The sequence below is a fragment of the Cupressus sempervirens genome, chromosome 2, assembly GCF_028749045.1.
Source record: "Cupressus sempervirens isolate cs-2001-9-10 chromosome 2, ASM2874904v1, whole genome shotgun sequence".
Taxonomy (NCBI): domain Eukaryota; kingdom Viridiplantae; phylum Streptophyta; class Pinopsida; order Cupressales; family Cupressaceae; genus Cupressus; species Cupressus sempervirens.
The window spans coordinates 274029565-274045035 of record NC_143119.1 but is presented as its reverse complement, the minus strand read 5'-3'; positions in this window follow the sequence as shown (position 1 = coordinate 274045035).

The following is a 15471-nucleotide window of genomic DNA, read 5'->3' as shown; positions in this document are numbered from 1 at the left end:
AAATTCCTAAGTTAGAAATATCATCACATTATCAAACTTAATCACCAAAATCCCATAGTAGGAATGAAAGAAATTGGTTTGAAATAAGAATAACATAGTCCAAATGCCTAAGTGAGCAAGCCTGTAGGTGGCTTTTAATCCTCTGGAATTTGTATGAGGTTTGGCAAAAAAAATTTACCCCTATTACAGTATAATATTTAATTTAGAAGGAATATTCTTATGGCCTTGTGCATAAAACAATATTGGGACAATATCTTGATTTGACATAACAACAACAATAAAAAAACAAAAATAAAAAATAAAAAAAATTGTAAAGTATCCTATAATAACCACCTAGTCAGAATATTGAGAAGGAAGACTCCCATCAATCAAGTCACTATGTTACAATAAACTAGGACTTATGTCGAATCTAGGAAAGAAAAGAAAACAAGAGACGCAATGCGCCATAGTTCCTGCCTAATGCATAATGGTTGTAGAGGTGTAGATGAGTGAGAATAAGGTTAAATAGTTCTAAGTTAACATTGTGCATGCATTAATTTTTTCCTAGAAATGCACTTGTGATCTAATAGGATGGCTCATATTTAGTTGTTGAATTCTCGTCCTAGAAATGCAATTGTGATCTGAAAGGATGGCTCATATTTTGTTGTTAAGTTCTCGTGTTATATTATTATATGTTTGGGCATTTAAGCCCAATAATAAGAGGCCAAAGTCCCCAACTATGTATTATTCTCATCTTGATTATCAAATGGAAGTCACACTATTTTTAATCATTAGATAGAGATAAATAACAATATAGAACAATAACAACATAAACATATATGCAGAGGAAAAAATTATAGATAATATATAGGAGGAAGACGAAGAGAGATAAAATAGTAAGATAGAGCGATACCAACATAAGTTTTGTGTGTGTGTGTGTGTGTGAGAGAGAGAGAGAGCGAGAGAGTGAGAGAATTAAATATAATTATCTTTCTTAATAAAAATAAATAGTCAAAATAAAATCATGGCTATAATGAAAAATTAAAATATATTATATTTTAATCAGTGAAACTAAGAATTTAATTTTTATATTAAAACTCACATTTGTATAAGAAAAAATGAAATGTATTGAAATATAAAAATATTTTATAAGTAAAAGTAATTGTTTAATTTTACACAGTGAAATAATATCTATATAATTTAATATGTACATTTGTAAATAATAAATAGATGTAATACATTGATGAATAAATAAGAAATAGAATATAACTATTTAAATTTTAATACATAGTTTATAAAACTTAATAATAATTTACATATCTTTTACAATTAAATTATTTCTTTTTTGTGGTTATTTCTTTTAGTATTTTTTTTTATGTAAAATATAATTATTAATTTAATATTAAAATATATATTTAAGTTTTAAATATATTTAAACTAAATGATAAATTATTTAAATATAAAATATTAATAATAATAAATGATATAATTTACAAATTGTAATACTTATCAATTATAAATATTACAAACACTATTATAAAATATAATTAAAAATTAATATTGTTTAATTTAATTTTACAAAAGTAAAATAATACTAATAATTTAACTACTTTTTTGCACAATCCATTAATAATGAAAGCAATGTTTTTGGATTAGATTGTGTGAGCCTTTTTTAGCATCAACCCACCTTCCCGGTTCGCCACCCTTCCTTTTGTCGATGGCATCTCTCAGAAGCTAGCCAAAATCTTGTCTAAAAAGGGTCTTCTTACTACTTTCAAACCCCTTTCATAGTTAAGTCATCAAATCCCTCCCTTTAAAGACACCAAAGACTCTTTCCTTGACTCGGGAGTCTACAAGATTGTGTGCTCTTGTGGGGCCCCTTACATAGGGGAAACAAGCTGTTCTTTTCATACCAAAATTCGTGAACATGGCGCGGACATCAGACATGACAAAGTCCATAAATCAACCCTTGTAGAGCATTCCTCGGCCACTAAGCATCACATTTGTCTGGAGGACGCCCAAATTCTTTCCAAGGAGGATAACTTCTTCAAAAGAAAACTTAAGGAAGCTATTGAAATCAACTATCATTCCATCAACCTCAATCGGGATGATGGATGGTCCATTAGCTTGTCTTGGCAACCTCTTCTAGGCTCGCTTAATACCTAGCGTCAACCTTGATGCTTCCCATGCTTTTTTTGCCCCCCTGGTGTGTCCCCAAGTCTGCCCTCGTCCCTCCCCCATTCTAGCTTTTTCAGTTTTGGGGGGGCCTTCCTTCGTCTTTAGTTTCTTGGCCTCGCCCTTAGTTTTCATTCCAGGCTCCTCCCTCCCCGTATTCTCTGTGCTCTTTTTTCAGTTTGTTTCTTATTGGCTCTCCTCTCTTTATTTTTCATTCTTTTTAGCCCTCTGTGTCGCTCTGACCCTTGAGCTCTTCCTTTGCCTTTGGTTTCAGCCTTGGGTTTTCCTCTTGATTTCGTGTTTTTTATTATTATTATTTTTTATTTTTTATTTTTTATTTTTATTTATTTAATTTTTATTTTTATTTTTTATTTTTTATCTCTTTGTAGTTTGTTTTCTTTATTTGTGGTTAGTATCTAGTTTTGTGTCTTTTTTCGTATATATGACCTATATCCACATTTTCTTTCCTTTTTATTCCTATGCTTGCTTATATATGTATATGTATATGTATATGTATATGTAGTGTATATATATATATAAGCTTTTATATTTTTTAGATTCTATTTATTTATCTAGAGCTTTTTGCTCCTTGGCTTAATTTCCTTTATGATTTACTTTTGTTTTTATCTAGTTCATTTTGGTATTAGTGTCCTTTCCTTTGTTTCTCTTCTTGTTTTTTATGATTGGGGTGTTTTTCCTTTGATTTATTTTTCTGTCATATATATATATATATATATATATATATATATATATATATATATATATATATATATATATATATATATATATATGTATTTTCATAATTGTATGTTCAATCTTTTTTCACGCTGATCTTTTATTTTGTAAAATTCTTCACCTTCTCTATTTTCCAATTGAACATTTTTTACTCTTTAACTTAATTTTTAATGGATTACATTTGCCATTTTCTTTTTGTTTATTATTTTCCTTTTCTCTTTTTGGTTGTGTCTTTATTTTTGGTCTTCTTGGTTTTTGTGCCCTTCCTTCCCCCTCTTTTTAGCACTGCTTGAGGTTTCCTGGGTAGCATATTTCATATTCTGGTAGTTTCTCATCCTGATGATGGATCATGTAGTATGATCTGAAATGTTGATGCTAAAAAAACTCACACAATTTAATCCAAAAACATTGTTTTCATTAACTACTTTTATTAAAAATCAAAGTTTTAAAAGAATTAGAAATTTAAATACAAGCTATTAAGAATTAATATTGATTAGACATGTTGTATGAGGAGGAAGATAAAATAATTTTTAAAAAAAAAAAAAAAACTTATCAACTTGTCACAAAGATAAAGTTGTAATTAATACATTCATTAATGCAAGATGAAGTTGTTAGAAAATATTTATATTTTTGTTAAAGAAAATTAATTTTCTCCCCACCAAAAATAGTATGAACCAATAGAATGAATGAAAAATGTGATTTATAAAATAATGAAAAATTAAAAAAAAATATAAACATTTGAAATTTTATATAATATTTTAAATTCTTTGAATTGATTGGTTAGTGTTAATGTAATATTAGCATGACATGAATGCATAAATATTTCTGCCATGAGCAGGAACTAATAACCACCTATTTTGCATAGACCTAATCATATGAGGATTCCATCCAATCAAAAATAAAATTTTAAATGCATAAAAAAATAAAAGTGAGCAACCATATTTATCTTTTTCAAGGTTATACTTCAAAAAAAAAAACCTTGAGTACGTGAGCACAGGGAGGGTTTAGAGAGGAGGAGATCTGTTGACATAATGTCAGGGTCCTTCCGTAGGTGCTTCCACCTTGGAATGTGGAGGGGTGCGCCTTCTTAAGATCCCTAGGCACCTTGGAAAAAGGTGCCCCAGGATGAAAACGTAAAAACTAGCGCCAAAAATGGAAGGATTATTAAAGTATCATGTTATGAAGATTTGAATTGGAGAAAGGGTCAGTCTTAGGTGGCAAGAAGTCTGAGGGAGCACGTGACCCTAGGTCTGCTAGGAAAATTCGCATGCAAGGAAAGCCACTTTTGGGTGTGGGGTTGTTTATTTAGTGGGTTGGATATCATGTTATAGTATAGAGTATTAGATAATAGTAGTTAGGTGGGGAGTTAGAGTTAGGATATTTATTTTAAGTTTTATGCTAGAAATAAATGTGCCATTATATGGGATAGTATCATGGATTCGTCAGGGTATTGGGTAGAATAAAAATACAAGAGTTAGTGTAGAGTTAATATCAATCAAATCATGGTCTAATATTATTAAACATATACACTTGTATCATGGTTATTTATATTTTGTTCATTGTTTTATGTCAATTAAATAATAAAATAATTATATATTGTAATTATAATATTATGCTTATGTGTAAGAATAATTTATTAAAAAAAATATATAAGTTGTATGAAAATGTAAAGAAGCTAATAATAATTTAACTACTTAATTTATCTTCTTCTAGAAGAAAATAAAATAAAATAATTGCTATCAGTAAAATAGAGTGCCTAAGATGTATGCCATAAGGCATCAAATAAATGGGGAAGCACATACATGGACTTGCATGGCTTCCTCTATGTCTCCAAAAATATATAAAAGTATAAAAGTTTTACAAATATATGTACTGTAGTGCCTGCCCTCGTTCACATTTTTCTGAACACATTGTTGCTATTATTGTCGGACTATGTTAGACTAGATTTATGTTGATGATTAGTAGCATTGTTTCGAGACTATCAGATATTGTGCTATGGTTATCTTTTATGATGATGTATCATGCATGACATGTGATTACCTTTACTTTGTTGCATCATGGATTAGAATAGGATGATGTACTTTATTTTCACAGATGTATATTCTTTTAAGCCTTTCATACCCTGTGGCATGTACAGCGGATGATTGAGCATTCTGATATGTGATGTATGAACATTGGACTTTTCTTTATTATTTTATGTGGATGTAGTATTAGATGGAATCATTAAAAGTTAATTTAGATGTGATTCAACATTAAGGGATCCTTAAAGAATGTAACCTGTTATGTATGTTTATGTTTACTTTCAGTTGGACATTGCTATTGCTTTCGCTACTATGTTATGAATGGTTTTACTTTCATGTTTTAAAATAAAATAAAAAATGCTACCAAATTTAGTGAAACTTTAGGTTAATTCTTTGGATCCCTTGGCAGGGCGTTACATGTACACAGAGAACTGTATATGGAACTTATGCACACCTCCAATAACCATTTAAAACCCCTCCTACAAACATGTATTCAATCAACAACAACAAAAATATGGGAATCATGATGCCATGAGTAAAGGAAAAGAGAGTGCATGCATGGACAAGCATGTCTCTCTCACATTCATACTTTCAACACCATTAATGCTCAATTAAAACCCCACTTTCAACCTGCACCAAAACAAGAAGAACATGCTAAAATAGATGTGAAACATAAGGGAAACCATAATGGTTTAAGACCCTATTCAAAAAAATAAAAATAAAACAAAAGGTTGCCTCTCCATTTCTTAGCATTCTGCAAAATCCGCAACACAAGGCAAACCAAATAAGCAAGAACAAACAAGAAATAAATCAGGCTAGATATTAAATACATAAAACAAAATGAAAAGAGAAAAAAGAAGCTTTCTAAAAGAAATTGAAAATTCTAACTAGGTTGTAGATTTTCTAAATTTTAATAAAAATTATGAAAATAAGATTTCTCCCACACTTTTGTTTTCTTTGAGAATCATTGAGATTACTTTTAGAATATTTCTATCAAGCTTCCCTTCAAAAAGTCACTTAAAATATAGAAACTTTTGAAATATAGTAAGATGGGGTGATATTGAAGGAAATATAAGATTTTAAAATATGGGTTAAAAAGTTGCATTAGATTAGCAAGTAATTGTTAGAATTCTTTAGAATAACTGAGAAGAGGGGGGGGGGGGGGGGGGGGGGGGGGGTGAATCAGTTATTCAAGGTCCAAATGCCCTAATAATACTCTTTCACAACTTATAATGAGTCTATAAACTTTTCATCCATCCAAACTTAAATCAACCATCTTAGCAAGTTACAGCAAATCAACATGCAGGAATAAAACATGCAAGATCAACACATGACACAGTGATTTACGTGGAAACCCAATTTGGAAAAAACCACCAGTAACATGCTACTTGATTTTCACTCTTCTAAAGTGATGCCCTATTAAAAGCCTGCCCTGTTAAAGGCTTACAACACACTGTTAAATGTGACCTTGTTAGAGGATTTCACCATACTGTTAGGAATGGGCCTGATCAAAGGACTTTAGAACATTCACTTAGAATGTCACCTTTGCAGATTTCAGATCACTCTTTAGTTCAATCCTTTCGCTTGGCTTTTAATCACTTGAGTTCTTACAACTTGTCATCTCAAGCTTCGTCTCCTTGAGTCTTCTTACTCATCATACTGGTCAATGCATCCATATCTGTGGTCATCTATTGAAGCAGAGTAACTGTGTTGTCTTCCTCCTTAGCACCTCCTTCAGTACTTTATGCTTTCATGCTTGACCTCTTCTCTATCTCTTCATGACCTTATGATTCCTTAAATAGAAATATGGTTTGCCTTTGCCACTCGATTCTCCCTTTCCAACTTTAGGGTTTCAAATGGATTAGGTAGGATTCAATGTATCTACCCCATATCTTGCTCTTATCTAGAAAACTTTGTCCAGAGTCCAGTTGTATTCTCCAAAAATATTCTACATGGTGTTCTGTTCCACCAGCTCATCATTCTTACCTTCCATTTAATTCACAGATTTCTAGATAACAACCTTGTCAGCTTAGATCTGGCGAATCTTTGATTTTTGAAATAATGCAGAAACTCGGCACTATTGGTTTATTGATGCTCGACATCTCTGTGTTACTTGGCACTTGTATTTGTTCGGCACTTGATTCTGCTCGGCACTTGAAGTTCACTCGACACTTGCTCGACTTCAACTAGGAATCTATTTGGCTATTTGGCTTCAACTTGAAGTTCACTCGACACTTGATATACATGTTGTTGTTATCATTAGTTCTTTCAAATCCTATTTGCACTAGATACTTGCGAAGTCTCTCATACCATGCTTTGGGTGTTTGTTTCAGACCATAGAGTGCTTTATGTAGTTTACAAACCATATCCCTGTTGTTCTCATCAAGAAACCCCTCTAGTTTTTCAATGTAGACTTCTTCTTCCAGTATACTATTTTAAAAAGTAGACTTTACATCCATCTGATAAACTTTGAAATCTTTATATGCAGCATATGCAAGTAAAGTTCTTACTCCTTCCATTCTAGCAACAGGGGCAAATGTTTCCCCATAGTCTAGTCCTTCTTCTTGAGCATAACCCTTGCATACTAGTCTAGCTTTGTTTCTAGTAATCTCACCATTCTCATCTAGCTTGTTTCTGAATACCCACTTGGTGCCAATCACATTCTTATCAACTGGTCTGGGAACCAAACTCCAGGTTTTGTTCTTCTTTATTTGATCAATTTCTTCTTCCATAGCTTTATACCAGTCATCATCTTGTAATGCACCATATACTGTTTTAGGTTCAGATTTTCTGATCAGACATGATCCATGTCTTAGTCTATTCCTTGTTATTGGTCTTGCATCTTTGTCACCAATAATCTATTCAGCAGGGTGATGTCTTTTTACATATTTGGATAATCTTGGTTCTGTCCTTGTTTCCATGTTTGATTTTTCTGATTCAGGGTCACTATGCACTGAGTTGTCAGGTTGTTCTTCATTTATTTCATGTGTACTGACTTTAGTATCAAATTGTGTATTTCCTTCATTCTACAACTCGGCTTCTGAATGTAACTCGACATTTACTGGTTGTGACTCGGCTGAGACTGAAATTTGTTGTTGAGTTTCAATTTGATTGACAGCATGCTCATCAACAGGCATTCCTTCATAAGAATACACAAAGGTTATGTATTCATTCGTTCTCTTTGGTTCTTCAACTTGGACTTCTGTATGCTCATCAAAGTTTACATTTGCATTTTCCACAATTTTGTTAGTATTAGTATTCAAACACTTATATGCTTTACTTCTAGTGGAGTAACCAAGGAATATGCCTTCATCACTTTTTGCATCAAATTTTCCATTTCTAGCATCTTTAAGGATAAATCATTTGCAACCAAATACTTTGAAATATTTTACATTGGGTGAATGACCATACCATAATTCAAAAGGTGTTGTATTTGTACCTCTCTTGACTTGTACACGGTTCAGTGTATGAACAGCTACACTTACGGCTTCTCTCTAGTATTTTAGAGCAACAGTCTTTTCCATCATTGATGTTCTGGCACAGTCAATCACAGATCTATTTCTTCTTTCAGCAATTCCATTCTGTGGGGGAGTTCTAGGAGCTGATGTTTGTCTTTTGATTCCTTTGTCATTACAAAATATCTCGAATTCTTTTGACGTGAATTCACCACCTCTGTCTGATATCAAGCATTCCAAGCTTTTTCCTATTTCCTTTTCAACTCTAGCCACATACCACTTAAACATTTGAAAGGCATCAAATTTTTGTTTTAAGAACATAATAGTCATCATCTTGGAATAGTCATCAACAAATAACATTATGTACTTATCTCCTCTATAGATTGGTACTTCCATTGGACCACATAAGTCAGTATGAACTAACTCAAGTACTTCTTTAGATGTATAGTTTTTGCTTTTGAAACTTGACTTTGTCATCTTTCCTAGCTGACATTGTTTGCACATGATATTATCAAGCTTCTTCAATTTTGGTAAACCTCTGACTTTCTTCATTTTACTAATATTGACCAGATTGTCAAAGTTGACATGACATAGCCTTCTATGCCATAACCATTCATCATCAAATTTTGCAACAAAACAAGAAACATCATCCATATCAAGGTGAAATAGATTACTTCTTGTTTGATCTCCTTTTCCTATCAATTTACCATTGGTACCATAGATTTTTCAATTTTGTTTCCAAATTCTACTTTGCATCCTATATTGCCTAACTGTGAGACATTTAGCAAATTGTAGTTTAATCCTTCAACATAGTATGCATTATCACATGAAATTTGTTCTGTAAGTTTAATGGAACCTTTTCCTTTTATTTGACATGGAGCATCATTACCAATTCTAACACTATTTCCATCATACTGAGTAAAGTTAACAACTTACTTTTGTCTCCTATCATGTGATGTGAGCATCCACTGTCTATGATCCATCTGTCATTTTTGTTCATACATGTTACTAGTGTTGTAGGTTCTTCTTCATCAGATTGGTCCTTCATGGCTACATAAACAACTTCATCATCATTAACATCTATTTGTTGGTTCTCAATGGTATATAAGAAACAATAGAAAGCAACCTCATGGAATGTAAATGGCCCACTTCCACTTTGCTAAGGAGATAATCTCAAGTCCAATATGAACAAAAATCCAAAATTGTAACTATAGTGTCTCTCATGTTTGTAGTATGTAACTTGTTTATTTTGATTCAAGAGATACTTGGTACTCTTATTATATGTACTTTGAGATGACTTCAAGGTTAGATGTTATACTTTGATTTTAGTACTCACTTTATCATATTTTCATGTGATGCATTTTGAGATGATAGTAGGTCTATGATGATATTTGATTATATGGTATTTGTACATATCTTTGATTCTGTTATGTGATGTATTTTGTGTTATGGTTATATACTTCATTCTTGAACTTTGATGCTTTATGTGAGTGTGAGTGATGTAAATGGACTATTTAGGTATAATTGAATAAATGGTTAAATTATTTATTTAATTCATTTATTTCTTTGGCTATGTTGTTATATGTAATTACATTTGATCATGTGTTTTAGTGTGCAGGATTTATATCCCTAGTAGTGGCATATGGAGTTAGTGATTCAACTATTCATATTTTACCAATGTCATCCCTATATGGTCAATGTATCCTTATTTAATTATTTAAGTTAAACCTTTTGGTTATTATTAAATCTAAAATTATTTGCATTATATGGTTAGACCAGTAAGGGCATTTGTGCATTTAGAGGTTTGCATTACGATAAAACTTGTTAAGTTAATTTCTATAATTTTGGGTTTTTGAGCTTTAAATTTTATTGAATTTAATTTCTAGTAGCTTTACCTTAGGTGAATTCCTATCACGAGGGATAACCCCTTTTTTTTTTGGGTTGATTCAGGGTTTAACTAGGTTGGCTAGTCATTTTTCCTAATTGATTATTCACTCAAAAAGTGAATAGGTATTGGAAAAAGTAATTATTTTCTCACTTCTCACTTTTGCAAAACACAAATTTGAGATCCTTTTTGAGAATCCTCTTCTAGATAATCACATTTTTATTCATTGGGAGAGGTGTGAGCATGCAATATTTGCAAGGTCAGTTTAAAAAGCAGTTTGTTAGGATAGTGTTACCCTCTATTTATGTTTGCTAGTTTTACCTGATTGGTCAGGTATTTCCCTATTTTTGGGATGGGGATTTGGGTGTTGCTCCCTTATGCTTGCACTTTTGGCATATGGTGTCCAACCCAAAGTTTATTGGATTTTTGAAGTTTTTGTGCCCAAAGATCAAATGGATTTTAATTTCACAATTTTTTTGGGGTTTTTACCTCATTTTGTGTACCACCCTATTTTCTTAGGTTTTCTTAGTATGATGTTGGTCATGGACTTGGGTCATTTGTTCGATGTTAGTCGAGCCATTGTTGTATTTTTATGTTGCATTGGGATGTGTGTCACATCTTTCTTCTTGAGTCTATTTTTGGTTGATTATATTTTTGGATTATGTTCTCATCCAGTGCTTGTGTTATGATCTTCATGATAGTGGTACGCCACACATGAGTATGTGCATGTATAATTGTCGAGTGACTTGCAAGTCTCAATCTTCTATGGTATTTATGAAAATTATGATCATTGGGGTTGGGTTGGGAATATGCATGCCTATGGGCACTCATTGTTAGATGAGCATGCGTAGGGTAGGGTAGCATATGGAGGGGGCTTCTATCTCATAGCTTGCAGATCATAACACCATAGGTTGGTAGAGGAAGATTTAATCAATTGATAACTAAATAAAACACTATGTGGTGATGAAACTTAAGCTACTAAAAAGATGTGGTGTGATAGAGCCTTCCATTGAGGATTTGAATCTACACTATCTAGAAGCTTGGGATTTTGGATGCCAAGTGACTCTCCATGATGTCAGCCCCTACATAGCAGCCCATTGAGTGTCGAACCAAGACCTGTAAATTATGCATTGTTTATGTTCTTGGTTTCAATCATCATACTATCTGAAGTGAGTGTTAGCCATGGATATTTTCTTTGTGTGTGTTTGTGGTTAGATTTTTACCTCCATCAGCATGACAAAAGTGGATCTATGGGTTCTATGTGGTAGAGAGGCATATGTACCTTCACCACTACTGGGGACAAGTGTATAGAAATTGTCTACTATCCTAGTGTGACCATTGCTAGATGTTTTCACTTAGTAGTTCAAGTTCTGAAGTATGCTTCCTTGTGATTTATGATTTCATTAGAATGCATGTATATCATGTTTAGATGATGTTAGTATTCATGCATTTCCTTATTATGATATTTAACATATATTAGATGATTAGTTGATTTGTAGGATTATCTTATGCTCTACTTATAGCATGTTATATTTTCTTATACCTATGTTGTACCAAATTTTAGAAGTAACATCGTAATAAGATAGCACCAAAGATATGTTCGATAGTTTGGGATGTTATGCACGGGGGATGGCTAGGACCCATGATGATCTTATGATGCTATTATGATTGGGAGGAACCTTGTAATTATTTATTTTTTTCATGTTTATTCTGATGTTTCTTTTAGTTCTTTCCCTCAACTACTATGTTAGGTGGTTAGATGTAGTTTTAGTCTTATATCTATTGTGTTCTAGTGCCTATACCTTGACTATGGATCCCATACTACTTGGTGTGGATATTTTTAGTTTTTGTTTTATCCCTCGATTCATACTTGAGTTTTTCTAGTGTTCCCAAGTGACCATGCATCAGCATTGGGCGATACTGGAAAGTATCTCATGCCCAAAAGAGTTCTATCATGCAACTCTTGATTGTATTGCACACCTCTTAGAGTAATTTCATATGATACTAGAAAGTATCACACACCTATTAAGGAAATTTTGTACAATACTGGTCAAGTATCACATGCCTTATTGAGAAGTGTCACCCAATCAATGATTGTGTTGCACACCTTCACGATACTGGAAAGTATCATACTATGTTGTTTTAAAGTATCACTTGGATTTTGGAAAAACTTGCTTGGGCGAACAATTGGAACTTTTTGGGTTGTCCAAAAGTTTTTAAGAGGTATTGTGGTTACCCATTATGGTGTTCTTGAATAACTTGTAATTACATTTTGAATTCAATATATTTTCAGATTCATATTTGTTTGTGTCCTTCCATGGTTAGTCATTTTGGTGAATCAGTTATTCAAGGTCCAAATGCCCTAATAATACTCTTTCACAACTTATAATGAGTCTATAAACTTTTCATCCATCCAAACTTAAATCAACCATCTTAGCAAGTTACAGCAAATCAACATGCAGGAATAAAACATGCAAGATCAACACATGACACAGTGATTTACGTGGAAACCCAATTTGGAAAAAACCACCAGTAACATGCTACTTGATTTTCACTCTTCTAAAGTGATGCCCTATTAAAAGCCTGCCCTGTTAAAGGCTTACAACACACTGTTAAATGTGACCTTGTTAGAGGATTTCACCATACTGTTAGGAATGGGCCTGATCAAAGGACTTTAGAACATTCACTTAGAATGTCACCTTTGCAGATTTTAGATCACTCTTTAGTTCAATCCTTTCGCTTGGCTTTTAATCACTTGAGTTCTTACAACTTGTCATCTCAAGCTTCGTCTCCTTGAGTCTTCTTACTCATCATACTGGTCAATGCATCCATATCTGTGGTCATCTATTGAAGCAGAGTAACTGTGTTGTCTTCCTCCTTAGCACCTCCTTCAGTACTTTATGCTTTCATGCTTGACCTCTTCTCTATCTCTTCATGACCTTATGATTCCTTAAATAGAAATATGGTTTGCCTTTGCCACTCGATTCTCCCTTTCCAACTTTAGGGTTTCAAATGGATTAGGTAGGATTCAATGTATCTACCCCATATCTTGCTCTTATCTAGAAAACTTTGTCCAGAGTCCAGTTGTATTCTCCAAAAATATTCTACATGGTGTTCTGTTCCACCAGCTCATCATTCTTACCTTCCATTTAATTCACAGATTTCTAGATAACAACCTTGTCAGCTTAGATCTGGCGAATCTTTGATTTTTGAAATAATGCAGAAACTCGGCACTATTGGTTTATTGATGCTCGACATCTCTGTGTTACTTGGCACTTGTATTTGTTCGGCACTTGATTCTGCTCGGCACTTGAAGTTCACTCGACACTTGCTCGACTTCAACTAGGAATCTATTTGGCTATTTGGCTTCAACTTGAAGTTCACTCGACACTTGATATACATGTTGTTGTTATCATTAGTTCTTTCAAATCCTATTTGCACTAGATACTTGTGAAGTCTCTCATACCATGCTTTGGGTGTTTGTTTCAGACCATAGAGTGCTTTATGTAGTTTACAAACCATATCCCTGTTGTTCTCATCAAGAAACCCCTCTAGTTTTTCAATGTAGACTTCTTCTTCCAGTATACTATTTTAAAAAGTAGACTTTACATCCATCTGATAAACTTTGAAATCTTTATATGCAGCATATGCAAGTAAAGTTCTTACTCCTTCCATTCTAGCAACAGGGGCAAATGTTTCCCCATAGTCTAGTCCTTCTTCTTGAGCATAACCCTTGCATACTAGTCTAGCTTTGTTTCTAGTAATCTCACCATTCTCATCTAGCTTGTTTCTGAATACCCACTTGGTGCCAATCACATTCTTATCAACTGGTCTGGGAACCAAACTCCAGGTTTTGTTCTTCTTTATTTGATCAATTTCTTCTTCCATAGCTTTATACCAGTCATCATCTTGTAATGCACCATATACTGTTTTAGGTTCAGATTTTCTGATCAGACATGATCCATGTCTTAGTCTATTCCTTGTTATTGGTCTTGCATCTTTGTCACCAATAATCTATTCAGCAGGGTGATGTCTTTTTACATATTTGGATAATCTTGGTTCTGTCCTTGTTTCCATGTTTGATTTTTCTGATTCAGGGTCACTATGCACTGAGTTGTCAGGTTGTTCTTCATTTATTTCATGTGTACTGACTTTAGTATCAAATTGTGTATTTCCTTCATTCTACAACTCGGCTTCTGAATGTAACTCGACATTTACTGGTTGTGACTCGGCTGAGACTGAAATTTGTTGTTGAGTTTCAATTTGATTGACAGCATGCTCATCAACAGGCATTCCTTCATAAGAATACACAAAGGTTATGTATTCATTCGTTCTCTTTGGTTCTTCAACTTGGACTTCTGTATGCTCATCAAAGTTTACATTTGCATTTTCCACAATTTTGTTAGTATTAGTATTCAAACACTTATATGCTTTACTTCTAGTGGAGTAACCAAGGAATATGCCTTCATCACTTTTTGCATCAAATTTTCCATTTCTAGCATCTTTAAGGATAAATCATTTGCAACCAAATACTTTGAAATATTTTACATTGGGTGAATGACCATACCATAATTCAAAAGGTGTTGTATTTGTACCTCTCTTGACTTGTACTCGGTTCAGTGTATGAACAGCTACACTTACGGCTTCTCTCTAGTATTTTAGAGCAACAGTCTTTTCCATCATTGATGTTCTGGCACAGTCAATCACAGATCTATTTCTTCTTTCAGCAATTCCATTCTGTGGGGGAGTTCTAGGAGCTGATGTTTGTCTTTTGATTCCTTTGTCATTACAAAATATCTCGAATTCTTTTGACGTGAATTCACCACCTCTGTCTGATATCAAGCATTTCAAGTTTTTTCCTATTTCCTTTTCAACTCTAGCCACATACCACTTAAACATTTGAAAGGCATCAAATTTTTGTTTTAAGAACATAATAGTCATCATCTTGGAATAGTCATCAACAAATAACATTATGTACTTATCTCCTCTATAGATTGGTACTTCCATTGGACCACATAAGTCAGTATGAACTAACTCAAGTACTTCTTTAGATGTATAGTTTTTGCTTTTGAAACTTGACTTTGTCATCTTTCCTAGCTGACATTGTTTGCACATGATATTATCAAGCTTCTTCAATTTTGGTAAACCTCTGACTTTCTTCATTTTACTAATATTGACCAGATTGTCAAAGTTGACATGACATAGCCTTCTATGCCATAAC